The sequence below is a fragment of the Saccostrea echinata genome, unplaced genomic scaffold (assembly GCF_033153115.1).
Source record: "Saccostrea echinata isolate AGI-Se365-2 ecotype Australia unplaced genomic scaffold, CSIRO_AGI_Sech_v1 ptg000054l, whole genome shotgun sequence".
In the NCBI taxonomy this organism is placed as follows: Eukaryota; Metazoa; Mollusca; class Bivalvia; order Ostreida; family Ostreidae; genus Saccostrea; species Saccostrea echinata.
This window is the reverse complement of record NW_026889803.1, coordinates 30,090,628-30,107,702: the sequence shown is the minus strand read 5'-3', so window position 1 is coordinate 30,107,702 and position 17,075 is coordinate 30,090,628. Positions and strand designations below refer to the sequence as shown.

General features: G+C 34.0%; 1 pseudogene; it reads left to right on the top strand.

The window, feature by feature from the left end:
* The first annotated feature begins 10,775 nt into the window (after nucleotides 1-10,775).
* LOC133171640 (uncharacterized) lies at nucleotides 10,776-16,254 on the top strand (annotated as a pseudogene).
* Nucleotides 16,255-17,075: the final 821 nt, after the last annotated feature.

Genomic DNA, 17,075 nt, shown 5'->3' with positions numbered 1-17,075 from the left:
TCACAGTATCAACCCAAAGTCAACATGCACAGTTGTATGTTCAGAAACTACGTGATAGTATGTTGGAATTACCTACTTGCATATGTACATGTAGCTATAGACTATGAAACTGATACGATTGCAAGATTGGATTCATAAAATTACAAGTCTGGATTTTTGAACACGATTACCTTCCATAATAGGTATGACAATAATTGCAAAAACACTGATTTGACAAAATCTAAAAAAAGAAGGCTGGCCTGGTAGGTTAAACAATCCAGAATATAGCCTGTGTAGTACAATTAAACCTACTCAAGAGTTCTTGAAAAATTCTATACAATAACCAGGAACCTTGTCAATGTCCTTAACACCAATCAAAAGTGAATGACAGAAATGTTCAACCTACACCAATGCCAGATCTAGAATCGGGGTATTTTTGCATTTATTATAGACCTGAGTCTCTTATGATCAGAAAAGGAACATTAGTTCAGATAACAAAGCTACACACTGAATATGTCCGACAGTCTCCTTTTTTTTGTTATGTGTTTAAAAGATGGAGAGTCTTTTAATACTAATGTACCACCTTCCGAAAAGAAATATTTTAAATACAAATTGAAATAAATATCTACATATATATCTTTACAAAAATTGGGAAGTTCTGCAAAGTACCGTATTTGATCTGCACACGTATACATTATTTATTTTTGCATGTCAAGCAATTTTAACACCCCCCCCCCCGTTCCCCGGAATCATTTCATGCTAATTTAATAGTGATAATTTACATTCAGAGAAAAAAAATGCAGAGGGGGACCCCATGCAACCTTACCAAGATTTCTGGGTTGTATCAAATATTTTTCCGAAATCTATCCCCCCCCCCACTTTCCTCATAAAAATGTGATCGGTCTGTCAATCAGTCCATCTATCTAGCTGTCCATCACTATGTCTGTCTTAAGACTCATTAATTTTGAGCGAACGACATCAAACAGAAAAGTGGTAAATACCATTATGTTACATAAAATGGTTTCTAGATAACTTGTCCTTTTTTATCCTTACAGTGAATCTAAAGGTGGTGACTCTTTCTCTCTATTTAAATTTAAATAGAAAAGTTACACAAAAATAACCTGCTAACGCCCTCACCCATTTCCCGAAAACGTGGACCCTTTGTAAGTTGGCAAGGAAGGTCACAGGTTCGAATATTTGAAGTAAATGAAGTGAAGGAAAATGGCCAGCATCCCCCCTTCTGCACACACTGGAATTCTTTGTATGTGCGTGAAGCGTAGAGGTGGGCCGGGGTTGAATTTTTAGCTCACCTTAGCTGAAAGCTCAAGTGACCTTTCTGATCACCCGTTGTCCCTCGTATATCTGTTCGTCTGTCTAGCTGTCCGTCCGTCTGTCTGTCAACTTTTCACATTTTCAACTTCTCAAAAACCACTGGACCAATTTTAACCAAACTTGGTACAAAGCATCCTTGGGCAAAGGGGATTCAAGTTGTTAAAATGAAGGACCAAACCCCCTTACAAGGAGGCCTACAACCAGTCAAACTGTGACCTGTATGCTGTTTTATTTTACTTCAGAACGAATCGTATAACTCCGGAGCTTAACTAACGAAAATGATTTAAATGTTTGATAAATTAGGGGTAAATTTCATTTTATAGACGCTTAAAGCGCATCCTTTGATCAAGAAGATCGGTTCTCGTCATTTTGTTGAAAGTAAGAGTCGGGACTATATGTTTGTCAATCATCTCCTACATATCTGATTGTATTGCAGGAATTACATTGTATTTATACAATTTTTATTTAAAGCTGAATCACACGCATACACGCATTACCCATTTTCTCAGGGATTTTTTTAAAATTATGAATTCACTGTTCATTTCACAATTTGAAATGTGAAAAGTACACTTTAAAAAGTTCATATATAACACATGTATACTAGGAACATAGTCTATAAACTACGTTTACCAGTATTAACGTTTATTGTCTCCCCCCCCCCCCCCCCCGATCCTTTCAATTTTTTTTTTTACAAATAAGGAAATAATTAAGCAAAGAAAATACATATGTAATTGAGAAGCATTTTAAAAGGATAATCATAATTTACATAGATATACCGTCTTAATGTCTTAAGTCGAAATGTATGATCCAAAAGACAAATAATTTGAATTCCCAAATAGTTCTAAATTGACGTAGATCAGAATTTTCAATTCAATATTTTAAAGTATATCGATAAAGAAGATAATATATATATTCTTTTAGGGGACAGCCATTTGATTCAAGGGGAGTGGGGGGCTAAATGTATTTCTGTTCATATCTCACAAAACAGAATACCTCTATTTCTAGGTCGACAAGATATATTTTTTTCTTCTTCTCTGAGAAATTTTGACTAGCAAAATCGGGAAAGGGGGTGTCTGTCCAAACTCCGAAAATTTTCTGGTTTATTTTTAAGTTCTACCCATTCCCCCTACCCACTTTTGAAGAGTCAAATTGTTGTCTTCTTATTATTTCTTTAAAAAAATTGGACAGAAATTTAACTCTGATTTATTGAAATCTCAAACATTTCCGAAATTGACTTTATATGCATTAACACTGTGCGTATGAGAGTAGCTGAGGGGAATTGAAAATAAATTTCAATCAAATGACGCCCGCGCCGAATTCATTACCGTCAAATGTTTTGACTCTAACAGATGGAAATAGTTTGTTTTTTGGTCTAATTATTTTTGCTTGTTTGCTATTATGCACTGTATGTTAAACTGCAAAAGGTATACCGAATCTTCAGTCTACAACCATCTAATGATCTATTTTCGTATGTACCGATCCCGACTTATTTCCATAATATTTAAAGGAGATGGGTGAAGAAGGCGTGCAGAATGCCTATAGCTTCAGATATGTAAAAATCTTATTCAGTTCGTGAATTTAGTATTTAGAGTAAAATTCTCATTATTGAAATTTATGAAATTATGATAAACAAAACTTTTTGGAGGAATTTTTTTCGGCAGAAATTATTCTGTTAAAAAATTATGTGGTATTCGTGTGGTTCGAACTCTAGCAATAGAAATCCTGATTATCATTCACCTTTGAGACTAACCCGCTAACCACTACGCTACATAGCTCCTGAAGAATTGTGGCGTTTAAATCATGTTTGTGATATGACCCTTGACTAAATGGAAAAAAGTATTTCTCTGAAATATGCGAATGTTGTTTCATAAAAGTGTATTTTTACGGTATAGTGGGTCTTTATTCCATGTTTTTGTTAACCAATAAATGTATATATTTATGCAAACTTTGAGGGTAAACTCATAGAAGTTTATAGACTACATCTGACTCAAACATTAAACAAATGAAACAAATGACACTCATGACTGGTATATGAATATACTGTGTTATGATTATATTAAATAAATTACTTGGACACCAGAAATTTTAAAATCAGAGACAGTGATACCAGGTAGATATTTTTTAGCCAATAAGGTGTACTAAATGTCAATACCCCTCACAAATATAATTAAAATTATGAGAAAACCACGTTTGACCAAGGCTAAGCCGATGTCAACAAGGATTTCTGAGGGATGACTTTTTTTTACGTTATCCTCGCTAACCTGCAATAGTTTAGTAGGTCAGCTGAGTTAGGGTGACCTTTTGCTATCTGTTCGTGTTCGTTGTCGTGCGTCATCTTTTGGGTTGAACTTATTTCAGCCAAGTTTGGCTTATAGAAGCTTTAGGCTGTTAATGATGGACCAGAGTAGAAATTGTGATGCTAGAAAAGATAAATGTATTGCATGCTAGCTAGGGTACTACGAGGGAATTGTCATCCCGAGAAAACCACGCTTGACCAAGGCTAAGCCGATGTCAACAAGGATTTTTGAGGGATGACTTTTTTTTACGTTATCCTCGCTAACCTGCAATAGTTTAGTAGGTCAGCTGAGTTAGGGTGACCTTTTGCTATCTGTTTGTGTTCGTCGTCGTCGTGAGTCGTCCTGTGAATTTTTTTCAGCTTCTCCTCTGGAACGGCTTCAACAGGATTCTACAGATTGGCGAGAATACTCGAAATCGGTTATTATCCATGAAATCGCGTATATTCTCTGATATTGGGGTAACGTTGAATCAACGAAATCGGGTATCCCAAGCAACTTTCTGTAAAAACAGAAAAATAAAGCAACGGCGCATTATGTCAATTAGTGTTACATGTACGGCAGTATCTTGTGGGTTTATTTTTATTTTACCCAATTTATATGGTTGTCTTATTAAGTTTAAAAGAAAAAAAAGTAACGTCGGTGTTCTAAATATACAAGCGAATTTTTTTCTATAAACTTCTTACAGTTGCATCAAGATGGTATTCAGTCCTCTTTACCTCATTCCGAAGTTTATTTAGCACACGAAACACACCCCGTGTTAACATAATGCTTTCACACTATTTGTACAGTCCTGACGAATATAAATGAAAATAAAAGTGAATAATTTGTAGTGCTTAACAGGTTAGAAATAAACAAATAGTAATTTTTCCTCATCAAAGAGGTTCATTCTACACTCATAACAAATATTATTACCATAGCACAGTTATTTTAACTTTACAACTTCGATATAGATAATAAATTTAACGTTAATAATTTATAGTGTGATTTTAAAAAAAATCAGAAATAAACGTATGTACATGTACAACGTTTTTGGACATTCGTACTAAGATCCTGCAAATATGTGTATTAAATCTGTAGATAAACTTTTATCTCTATAAATCTCACAAAAATATATTCAGTAACAAAAATGTCGGAGGAAAAGTGGAAAAATTATTTTTAAAAGAAACTTCAGAAAAAAAAATTGTTTTTGAGAGATCTGATTTGTGTAAAATAAAACTAGTAATTTTTCTCTGATATCCAAGGATAACAACGGGATCTTCCATAGAAGACGGAAGACCTTAATAATTTAAAGAAAGCAAGGGTCACGTCATTGATAATTGGCTGAAGCAAAATAATTCATGAATTTCCCTCTTCAAATCGGGCATTTTTACATATGACAGATGCTTTTTTATGAGATGATAAACTTTCTTAGTTTAGCAGAATCAGGAACGTACATTCCCGGTGTGCTAAACAGTAGTGATGAGGCCATCACGCACGTGCAGGAATGGTCCCAGTTCAAATTTTTAAAAACGGTGGAAATTAAATTTTAACGATTCTAACTATCATTGAATGAAATTATTCATATGCAAGTAATATATTAACAAGAAATTTTGAAATGCTAATGAAAACAGATGACAATCGCTACTTTTTAATGAAAATTTAATTGTATATGATTTAATTCTGGTTGTAGCGCTGTATTTGATTGGATAAAAAATTACTTTATATCGTATAAAACGGGTTGTCTACGTCACAATGACTCGCGTCAAAAACGTATCGATCCGTCTGACGTTACATTCAAATTTTGTACAAATTGAAGTCTTTTTTTCTTACACCAAATGAATGAAAATTAAATTATAAGGAATGAATTTGATATCTACCCAATTTATACAATATAAACTGGGTTGGAACAGTTTACGCTTTTTTGAAGCGGTTTATAAAGCGTAAACCGCCCCAACCCAGTTTATACCGACTTACGACCGGCGAGTTACGACCAACTATTGGAACTCTTCTGGCTAAGGAGGTGTATTTGTTTGAGAGAGAGAGAGAAAAAAAGGAGAGATGATTACGAAATACAAAAAAGAATAAAATATTTCACCATTTTACGTAGTCCTAAAAAAGAAATAAATAAATAAAGAAAATGACAATAAATTTTAATCAAAGTTCCTTTATAACTAGAATTAAATTATATGTATCAATTATCTAAATTCATTCTTGCATTTTACGTCTCTTAATTAACAATTAAGTATAGTCCACGATGGTGTATAATTTTCTATTTTACTTCAAATAAATGTTTATAACGCACTCGTGGTGTAACAAAACATTTTTTTTAATGTTTATATCCGATTGTACGTATTGACGGTTCTCGTTTCATGTTTCTGTTAAAAAATTATTATGAATAACTATTATACTTTGGTATGTTTATTTTTTTTTAATATTGCCAATACTCCCATGCATTTTTGTCAATGTATTTTTTTTAAATAAGTTACTTAAATATTTATATGTATTATTTCGATTCTTTATCTGCTTTAAATTTCCGCTTCATCAACTTCTTAGAGAGCAATAATTGCTTTACCCGTACTCACTATATTCTTTAGACTTTATGCTTTGTACAAAACATCGATCTCTGAGTAAAGATATTAGCAAACTATCCACCGCAATATCCTGTGCAAATCTTCAACATCGGGAAAATAATTGCGGCAAAATGTATTACTGTCACAATGTCCAAGTTATCAAACTAAACTATTAAAATTGACACGACAGTCTTTAACAGGCGTTCATCCAACAACCGGCTACCCACACCTAATAGACTTTATATATATACGTATCGGTATCCATAAAGTTAGAGGGGTTGATTTTATTCTTATTTTCCCGCCCCAATACGTAAACCAAAACAAAATTTCATAATTTTTTTATCGCTATTTTACACCAATATTCAGGTATACTGTAAACCGTATTCACATATTTCAGTGATTAAAAAATTACAAAACAAGACACGGTGGGAAAGGGCCGGGTTTTTTTCTTTTCTCACGAGAACATTGATCTCTTAATAAATCCCTAATATGAAGTCAAAAGCGGTGGTATCGTCTTCAGTTTAGTCAAAGGAATTTCGGGTTAAAAGGGTAAGCGTGATTTTAGGCTAATCAAAAACATTCTTCACACCGAAGAAAGAACTAATGATCATTTGTTGAACGAAAAAAAAAAACAAAAACATATATGTTTCAATAATTTTTTCCTTTTCATCGCTTTAACGGCTTAGAAGTTCGGAAACCAGTGTCACCGGGACAGAAATATGTAGACAAGATATCATCTCGCTGTGTGATTCGGTCACGCCATGACCTCTGACCCCCTAATAAGTTCATACAGAATTGAACATATTTTCTCTTCAATAGGTTCATCTAAGAAAAATGTTTGCAAATGTAAATAAAAAGCAATAGTCCGTACGAATTACGTATATTAATACACAGTTCAAGTTATTGCGTACGTAAACCTTATGATTTTAAGTCTTAATTTTGCAGGAATTATGTGTAACGTTTCAGAACAAACTAATAAAACATAATAAATACGATACCCAATGCAAGGAATAATTTATATCGTAAGTGATACTAAACTGCTAAAGGTCAATCAAAATGAGTCAGTTATGCAAAAAGAAAGTTATCGTAAATTGTTTAGCCGAAAACGTAAAGGGTAGTATGTGCGCACGAAATTGCAGTATAAAGAGAATGTACGTATTGCACCATGTTTGTCAATCAGAAACGGGGGAAATATTTGTATATTTTCAGGATGGAATCAATCCCAACACTAAAAACGGGTGAAATTTAATTAGATGTATTTTCCTGTTATTTATTATTATTACTTATTTATTTATTTTGTATTTGAATTTCGTGATGTCGCTAGTATGTATATACAGACTAGCAAATTGTGAAATGCATTAAATTAAATTTATACAAACATAATAATATACAAGTATCAATTCCATTTTTTTTTCCTATATAGCAAAAGCTATCAGTGTACAAATTACATGCAAGTATTTTACATTATGCGTATGAAAATCTGATAAAGAGAAATTAACAAATGTTTGAGAGTTAGGGCGATATATATATACTGGCTTGCGACTGATATTAAAAAGAAAATTGCCGGTTACCCCCTCCTTCCTAATTAATGGAGTATTTTTTCTTCACCGTTACGAATGAAGTGATCAAATTCATGTGTTCTGCCTGAAGTCTTAAAGACGTACAACACACTGGGGGAGATAACTCTTGGGATTTCAATAAAAAGTTTAACATAACGTTAAATTTGACGTTAATTACGAAGCGTCAAAATGACGAGCGATACGATCCCGATGTAATTATTGTTAAAAAAAAAAAAAAAAAAAAAAAAAAAGAATAGAGGTTTTTATTGCGATTTCTTTAGGAATACCAAATCCTATCCTTGATCATTTGCGCAATTGCAATAAATCTTCCCCCTCCATAAAAATGAAAAAAAAAGACAGGTTCCTTAAAATTCGTAAATTTAAATCTAGTTAATTAATTCTTTAATATTGTATTTATGATATACACAAAGGCAATGTTTTAATAAAAAATGTTAATGCTACTCTACATTGCTTTTTCCCGTCACAATCGGCCGCATAAAATTGAGAATAAATATTACCGGCATGTCTAAATATTATCATATTACGAAAATAAACAATTTCTTTCTTTTCTTTTCTTTGAAAATAAAAATGAAAAAGAGTAACCGTTTTCAGAAGGTCACTGATCAAAGAGAAACAACTCTAAAAATGTAGAGGTGTATGCCTTTCCTCCTCTTAGCTGAGTTATTCCTCCTGTTTTCCGAAGAATTATGGGTTTTTTCCACAGGTACTTGTTTCGGTAATAAATTTTTAACCCATAGTATAATAAATATTAATAAATAATTTACAATTTGGTACAATTGAAGTTAATATGAACGAATACATCGTTTCCATTTATTGAAACAAAAGAATGATACAATATCCGGGGGGGGGGGGGCACCACCCCTCTCGTTTGAAAACAAAAATAATTAAAAAACTGTACGTACATATATTCCATTTTCATCACAAGACAGTTGTACATACACCACTGTTGGTTAACTTAAAAAATAATATTCAATGCAAGTAGAAGTCATATAAAGGTTTGAAATTGCGCCTGTGTGCATGAACTCCAAACCGGACACGTGGTCAAAAAAGCCATAGAAAAAAAAATAGTTTTACTAAATACATGTAAATATAAAAAAAAATAATATTTAGAATAACAAAAAATTTTATTAGTCAATATTTAATCTGTATACACGAATGAAGGACATTACTGAAGGAGTTCAATATATCAATTATTTATATTATGCAGACGTAACCGATGTTTTTTTTTTCAAGCTCGAATGTCCTGCATTGCAGAGAATAATGGAGGGGGGGGGTCTTAAAATTTCAGAAATTGCTTATTCATCTTCATTTAAATGCAGATGTAAAGTTTTATATTTGTGATAAATATAATGTACATTACATTTTTTAAGTAAAAGATATTTTCCAGCAAGGAATTTTTATGTGTATTTGTAGATTCATAGCATTGCTTTCGTCCCAAGTCTGAAAGACGCTGTGAGAAACGTAACTTACGGAGAGAGGGAGAGGGGAGATTTTCCGCTATAAATTCAAAACACGTCGTTTAAAATTTTTTAAAAAAATTATCAAGAACATTTTGATCATCAGTTACAAGAAGTAACTATTTTTGTCAAAATTAAACGACAGATTTTTTCATAAAAAAATATTTCATTTGAAAATCACGCATTTTTCAATGCAAAAATGAACCATAGTTTTTCAGTTTAAATTCTTCAAAATCGTTTTTCTCGAAGTGTACCTCTACAAATTCACTTTGTTTGTGTGTTTAATAGTTAAGCGAACGATTCAGCAAATTTTGACAGCTAGGCTAACCTTAAATATTTAAAAATACGGGATTTTATAGCTAGTTAGTTGAAATTTTTTTGTATCGTTTGATCAGCCAAAGGGGGGTAACTTTAGGAACTTCCTGTCCAGATTCGGCTCGAACAATTTTGACCAAAATGTACATATACGTAGCAGACATTGTCATGTATAAGATATACAAAAATAGCGAAAATTAAACGACAGACAATTTTTGGGGTAGGTGTGTTGTACATCCTTAATGAACATGAACATCCTAAACATTCATGTATAAACATTCATAAATGAATTAATATATTAACACTCGTGGTGTCGCACGAAGAATGTTTTTATCAATATACCATTCATTCTGACTTCGTGGACAGTTTGTGAATTTCACAGTACAAGTGTAGATCTATAAGATTCTGTCCTTCCTAAAATGTTTCTGCATTTACAGTAATAGAGCATTCAAAGGCTAATTTGATAAAAAATTACAGATAATATGCTGCAAATTCTAAGGAACATTATATCATTTTTTCAGGATATGTTTTCCCGTAAGAATTTTTATGCAGTAAACCCGCGACCTACCTTAAATACTTTATGCATTTTGTAATGAGTTTGACTTTCTGCGCAAGATGAATGTGAAAGCAATTAATGAAGCATAATTGGATGCGATATTTACACGTGGCATTATTTTGTGCGTGAAATGTGTTTATGTGTTTCCGTATAATTTTAATTATTTACGAATTGTTCATGTTTGTCGTATTGATGTGGAAATATTATAAATTCCCGACTTTAGATATTTTACAGTTTTCTTGTGTTGGGTATTAAATTGAACAAGTTGCAAATACTTTTAACATTATAAAAATATAAGCAAGAACGAACGCCTGTTATGGTGCAGATCCTGAAATGCACTAACCTCCACGGGTATTTGTTGTCATATGCGCATTAATTCAGACATCCAGATCGTTACTTGCCTAGTAATACCTTTCGATAACATTTTTCTCTTGGTGGAAGTTGACTCGGCAAAATGCGCCATCACATTATTTAAGTTTTAAGTGTATATGGTGATTACACCTCTTATACCCGATTTCGCGGATACAACGATACCCCGATTTAGGGGACTATACGCGATGTTACAGATAATACCCGATTTCGAGTATTCTTTCCAACTTGTTCTTAAGGAGTGAGATTCCTTTAAGTATGTAGCCCATTTGCCTTTTGTTTTGCTTTAGTAATGTCCTATTTTTGTTGTTGTTTTAGGCTACTGTTCGTAATCATCATTGTTTCCCTTTGGTTGAGGACCTTAGGAGTACCAGTCGATGGGACGATTCGACCAATATCGGACGAAAGATACCGCATCATTTACGGTAACGTTAAAAAACACAAGACATATTCTGGATTTTTCTGATAATCTTTTAACATGAGAAAGTAAATTAAGAATTAGTTAACTATGGCTCTTCAAAAAATTCCTCTGATCCAGACTACTAAACTCGACGAACTGATAGATAAGGCCAAATAAAATTGAAATGGTGGTTCTCAGGCCCGCGCGCATCCGTTTTGTGGTAGCCGCATTCCAACTTTTATCATATTTTTGATAAAATAAAAAGTTGGTAATGCGGAGACAAATCCGAAAAAAAGTTTCGTCGTCATTTTCTCGTAATTAAGTACTCAAATATCGTTTCCGGTAGCCATTTTCAAAGAAAATACATTCGAAGATAATGCCTGCGATGTTCATACGTTGATAAGCAATGGATAATGCAAACCAATTGATCAGACATGGGAAGTATTGAAAGTATATCTATGAACATTGAATTTTTGCATTATCTTATAGAAAATTCGGGTATTGAGATGATGTCCGTAAACTATATTCAGATTCCACTCGCAAAGTAATTATCATAAATTTAATTAAAAATCTACTTTCATTTTTGACAAACAACCATAAAATAGCGGTGATGGTTACCGTTGGTGGATCTAAGTTATAGTCAGTTTGTAAAGAAACTGACAACAAACAATCATCTGGGCGGCATCGGTGTTGTATCTGGTGTGACAATAATGAGATATTTTGGAAATAAACTACATACTAACTTATTTATTTAAACTCCATATAAAGAATAAGGATATGTTGAACAATTGTCAAATTTTAAAAACAAAAATAAAAAAAAATATTTTACTGAATCCTCTTCCGTTCTTGTGTCAGCTTAAAGTGGAGTGTCCAGCAGTAGAATTAGAAACAGTTTTCTCATTAAGTAGTAGTCGCCGCGTGGCGAAGTGGTAAATTCTTATAACTTACATGGCGATAGACGTTTAAGTACCGCTTGTGCACGTGAACCGCGCACACAGTGAGGAAATGACCACATTAGAACTGCGATAGTTGAGAAATACTGCGTTGATTTAGAGACAGCCCCCCCCCCCCCTCCAACGAGAAAGAGTGAGAGATATGGAATCCAGTATGTAAATCTAAATGTGCTTTAATGGTAGACATCATCAGTTACGTTTTGGGTATACGTACTGCGTGTAGAAAAATATTTTGAATTTCCAATTTAAATTGTTTTCCATGGCTTTCATTACTTTAATTTGGAAGCAAATCTTTTCTTTCCTAGTAACACTAAAATGGATGCTTAAACTTAAAAATAGATTTAGATATACATGCAGTATAACCTCCCCCCCCCCCCCCCCCCCAGAATCATGCATTGCTTGGAACCTGCACGATTAAAAACTTATATCTAAAATAATTAAAACAATCTAACCCAAGGTCTACCTTCCTTTCAAGCATCATAAGCTATATATTATATAGAATTTAACAGTAAAAATGAAACTGTAAACATTCGTCAACCGTCAATGATTGGGAAGTAAGTGGCTTTGTTCATTTCTGAGACGTGCTTTCTCTGATATCTGCGCCCAAGAGAAATTAATTGAAGGTCATCATAATGATCACGATGCAGTCTAACTAAAATTTATTCTATGCTTTATTATTTATTATGTAAAGCATTATGTTACAAATAAGAGAACGATTAGGCCAATTTAACATAGATTACAATGGCTTTTAAGATGATTTTATGATGAATAAAAAAAAAATCATAATTATACCATCACAAAGCAGGAAAGAAACTTTTGTGTATTCAAGTGACGGACTCTCAGCTTTTTTTAAAAAGCTAACCTTGTTTATTTATAAGTATAGACATATTACGTTTGGAGGTGAAAACCAATTCCGTTTTAGAAAATAAAGTAATGATTTTTGTTGAATAATATTCTTTAGTCTATCATGTCTAAATATTTCACAGGTGTTCTGATAGCAAGATTTTAAGGCGAAATTTCGATGCTATAGGGAAATCGGTTAAATAACTGAGATAACTCTTGCATCGCAAAATTTCATAAAACGACCGTCTATTTTCTAAGAAAAATACTATTGAAAATATTTTTTACCGTATGATACTCAATATGTTCATGTCTATGTCTCATATGACCTTTACGACTCAGACCAAAATTATTGTGATCAAAGTACCGAAATAATTTATAATGTGTGAAGTAAAATTGTGTAGAATATTTTTTTCCCATGGAATATAGACTCAATATCTTCAGTTAACTGTTATCATGACATTTTAATTATTTATTCCTCACAGATATCATCTCAGGAACAAGGACCATCAACGAAAGAAAAGCAACCCTTGAAGAGAAAAATGCAGCAAGGATGATTCGTCGCTGGAGAAAGAATCATCCTTTGTCCATTGCCAAATGCCACAACCCATTGACAGGGGCTCAGGAAAAACGTATTATGGTTGATGGTAAAATGGTTTTAAAGTTAAGTGAAATCAATTTCGCGACAAAACAGGCATTCGAGGAAAGTAAAGGCGCGGGTTCACGAAAAATTCGACATCGTTTAAAATCTGTATTCAGCGGCGTAACACATCGGAAGGTGCAAACGTCTCTTAAATCTCTTCCCGAAAAGCAGTCTGTCAATCCAATTTTCGATAATGTTGCTCCTCTAAAACCCATTCGTGCGACTTCGATACAAGAACGCCACCAAATCGACTTAGTTGACATGTCGCGACACACGGAATTTTATGAGTACAAGTATATTTTGTCGGTTTTAGACGTTTTCAGTCGTTACATATGGCTTCGCCCGCTCAACTCGAAAGAAAGCACGGAAATTTCAGACGCGTTGGAGTCCATATATCAAAGCGAAGGACCGCCGAAAATCATACAATGCGATAATGGTCGAGAATTTCATGGTGCGGTAACCCGATTGACCGAGGTATTAGGTTGTCAAATTATCAACAGCAGACCTTATTATCCGCAAAGTCAAGGGAAAATTGAATCGTCGCATAAATCCTGGAAATCAAAACTTAAGTACGACCTACTAAAAACAAGCGATTCGAACTGGGTTCGCGATTTATCCAAATACGCGATGTTGCGCAATGAGGAGTATCACTCTTCTTTAAAGGCGTCTCCATTTTACGTATATCACGGACGGGAATCTAATCGTGTGCGTAAGTCTACTCGTCTTGGGCCAACCGTTTCAAATCACGTTTCTAGAGAGTTGAAAAAGCCATCCGCTGTTCGCAAGGCAGCCTTGCTGGCATCGAAAAAACGCGAAAAAACCATGATAAAACACCATTTCAAAAAACATCAAGTTAGTGTCTATAGTGTGGGCGACGAAGTGTTCGTAAAATCTCAAACTCGGAAAAACTACAATAAAGCTAGGCCCCGTTTTGAAAGAGGAAAAATAATCGACACAAAACACAACGCGTTCTCTTACAAAATCAGGTTTTCCAATGGGGTGTCGCGTTGGATAAATGTACAAAATATAGCTGCAATTTCACGTTCCGAAGAACTGTTAAAAAGACAAAAACGTCATCGATTAAGGCTTGATCCGTTGTGCGAATGTAACAATGATAAATGCTCTCGAAAATCGGATCCGAACTGTACACAAACTAAATAAATTTTGTTGCCGCGGAAGCAAAGTTCCTTGTTCACTGCCTTCCCACAATTTCCCGCATATATCGGATTTCTATCTTTCTGATAATTTAATAAACCAACTTTAAGGACCGAGCCTCTCGAGAACCGATACAGCCCATGACGATTTGGTTCGAAATGCGCTTGAACGAGATTTAATTCCTGTTGGGAACATTCCTAAAGACGGTAGCTGTCTCTTTCATTCAGTTGCACAATCGCTTTCTAATCATTTACAAATCGACCTTAATCAGCAAGATATTCGAAATGTCGTGGTAAACTGGCTCTCCGAAAACCCCGAAACACCAGCAGGCGACCGCTTTTCACACTTCGTACCTAATTTAGACTGGGATACCTATTTAGAGGGCATACTAGGTACCGAATGGGGCGACCACATCTGTATCACGGCCATCGCGAACGCATTTAATATTGCAGTAGGTATCGTGTCGAGCTCCCAGTCAGACTTAAATTACATTTTGCCTTTTGATCGACAAAATAAGGAACATCTTTTACACATTTATTTAGGTCATGAATTCGAGTTTCATTTTATTAGGTTAGAACCGATACCGGGCATGCAGGCGGATATTTGTATTAATGAAGTTAATTTTCATACTGTAAATACTATGTGTATTCCAAACAGGGATCTCAACTCAAACCAAAACAGCACATATAATAACTATGTTCACAGTACTGATTTTTCTTACCATTCGTTTCAGGAAGTTCAAATTGAGCCTCAGCTAACAGATTATTCTAGTGATTCGGTTCTCCACCTTCACCTATCCACTAACGAAAGTTCGTTATCCCCTCCGGTCAGCCATCTTGATAAAGAGCCTCTGGGTTCATTTCCCGACAGTGTATCATTTCGGACTGAAAGTGAACACATCGAAGCCCCTGTTCCGCCAGCATTTGAGACACCGACATTACAGCGCTTTCCCCAACAGCAATCTACGAGACAAACAATCTGAGCTCCACAGAGAAAGACAGGTTATCTCCCCCAAGTCTAAACTCATCATTTTATTTATCTCCACCTTCTCTAACTCCTATTACAGATATGATAAAGGATTCAAAGTCAGAGGAACAGCCACCATTATTATCACCTGTTCGCTTGAGGTCTAACGTGCGACCCCCTAAGAAGTTCACACCCATTGATTATGTCAGGGCACGTAAGCAAATTTTTCCCGAAACAGAAAATGTAAACCGAAAGCAATTCACCGATTTACCTTACTTCATTCAGCGCAATATTTTGTCTCTTGTAATATACAAAAATTTCAACATGTTTTTGACTTTAATAAGGGTTTCAACACACTTCAAGCATTTGCTAGGCACCCTTCATAATTTGTGTCCTAAAATTTACTTAAATGAAAATGTCATGCTTTTATTGGAAGGTAAATCTGTGTTCCCAGAGGGCGTAAGGCACAACTGGTCTCTTCGTCAGTTGGGTCGAGTGTCAGGTGCGGGTAGTGGCGTAATGATGGAATTACGGAATGTATTGCGACCGATTTCTTCCCGATGGATTAATGGTCACATCGAGATACTGGCAACAGCAATCGCCGGATGGTACTATATTGTCGATTTTAAATTTAAAAAATAAAGGATAAAACGTGCAAATCTTCCCGCATAAACGCGTTCAATATCGTGCTTATTACCTAATAATTTATAAACACTGTCAGTATATGGTGGTATGGCCTTTTCCCTCTGATTAGGCTTCCAGTTGGAGCCACCATTCGCGCCAAATGCATAACGTAATGCTAAAATGTGGTACGGCCTGTCTCCTTACGAGCTGGTTTCCAGTTGGAGCCACATTTCGCGGAAATATAGGTAAACGTGTAACAGAAGAAAAATATTTATTTATTTATTTATTTATTGAACTATTGTATTTATTAAAAAAAAAAAAAAAAAAAAAAAAAAAAAAAAAAAAAAAAGACTCTTAACAGGAGATGCCTCCACGTGGCAAGAGTTGGGCAACAGTTTTACTGGCAGAAATCTCCTGGAATATGTTTCCTAGTACAGGTAAGGTGAAAACAATTTTTAACAAACTTATTCAGAGAATTTATAGCAACATATAAGTCATGAAATCATACAAAAAATTTGAGAAAATATTAACTTCAAATCTGTGTCCAAGCACCTTTAATGCCGTACATAATGTTAAAAGGTCATCAATAATAAAGTGCAAGTGTAATTTTAATGAACTCATTTCTTACAAATTTGAAGAAAGGGAAAGTTTTATATAATGTTTTAATCAAGGCAAGGACTCTCTTTAAACAAATTAAACTTCACATCGAATTTATAGTTACGAAAAACCAAATGAATATATCTGTGTTTGTTATACACTAATATCTTTGTATTTATTTATTACTAATAGAAAGACCAACAAACTGAATATGTTTGCTTCGGTTTAACAATTTCTATGTTGATCTGTCTACAGTCCAACCTAAGAGATGTAAGGAAACAACGTCACAAATAATTAATAGTTAAATACTGAAATAGTAGAAGTTAAAGTGTTTCAAGAGTTGTTTTTTGATACTTGAAAGACCTCTGACAAAGAAAATGAAATCAAAAGTATTCTTATTAAAAAAAGCTAGACTAGATTTTTTCTTAATATCAAATGAATTAATAACACTGCGACATTTAAG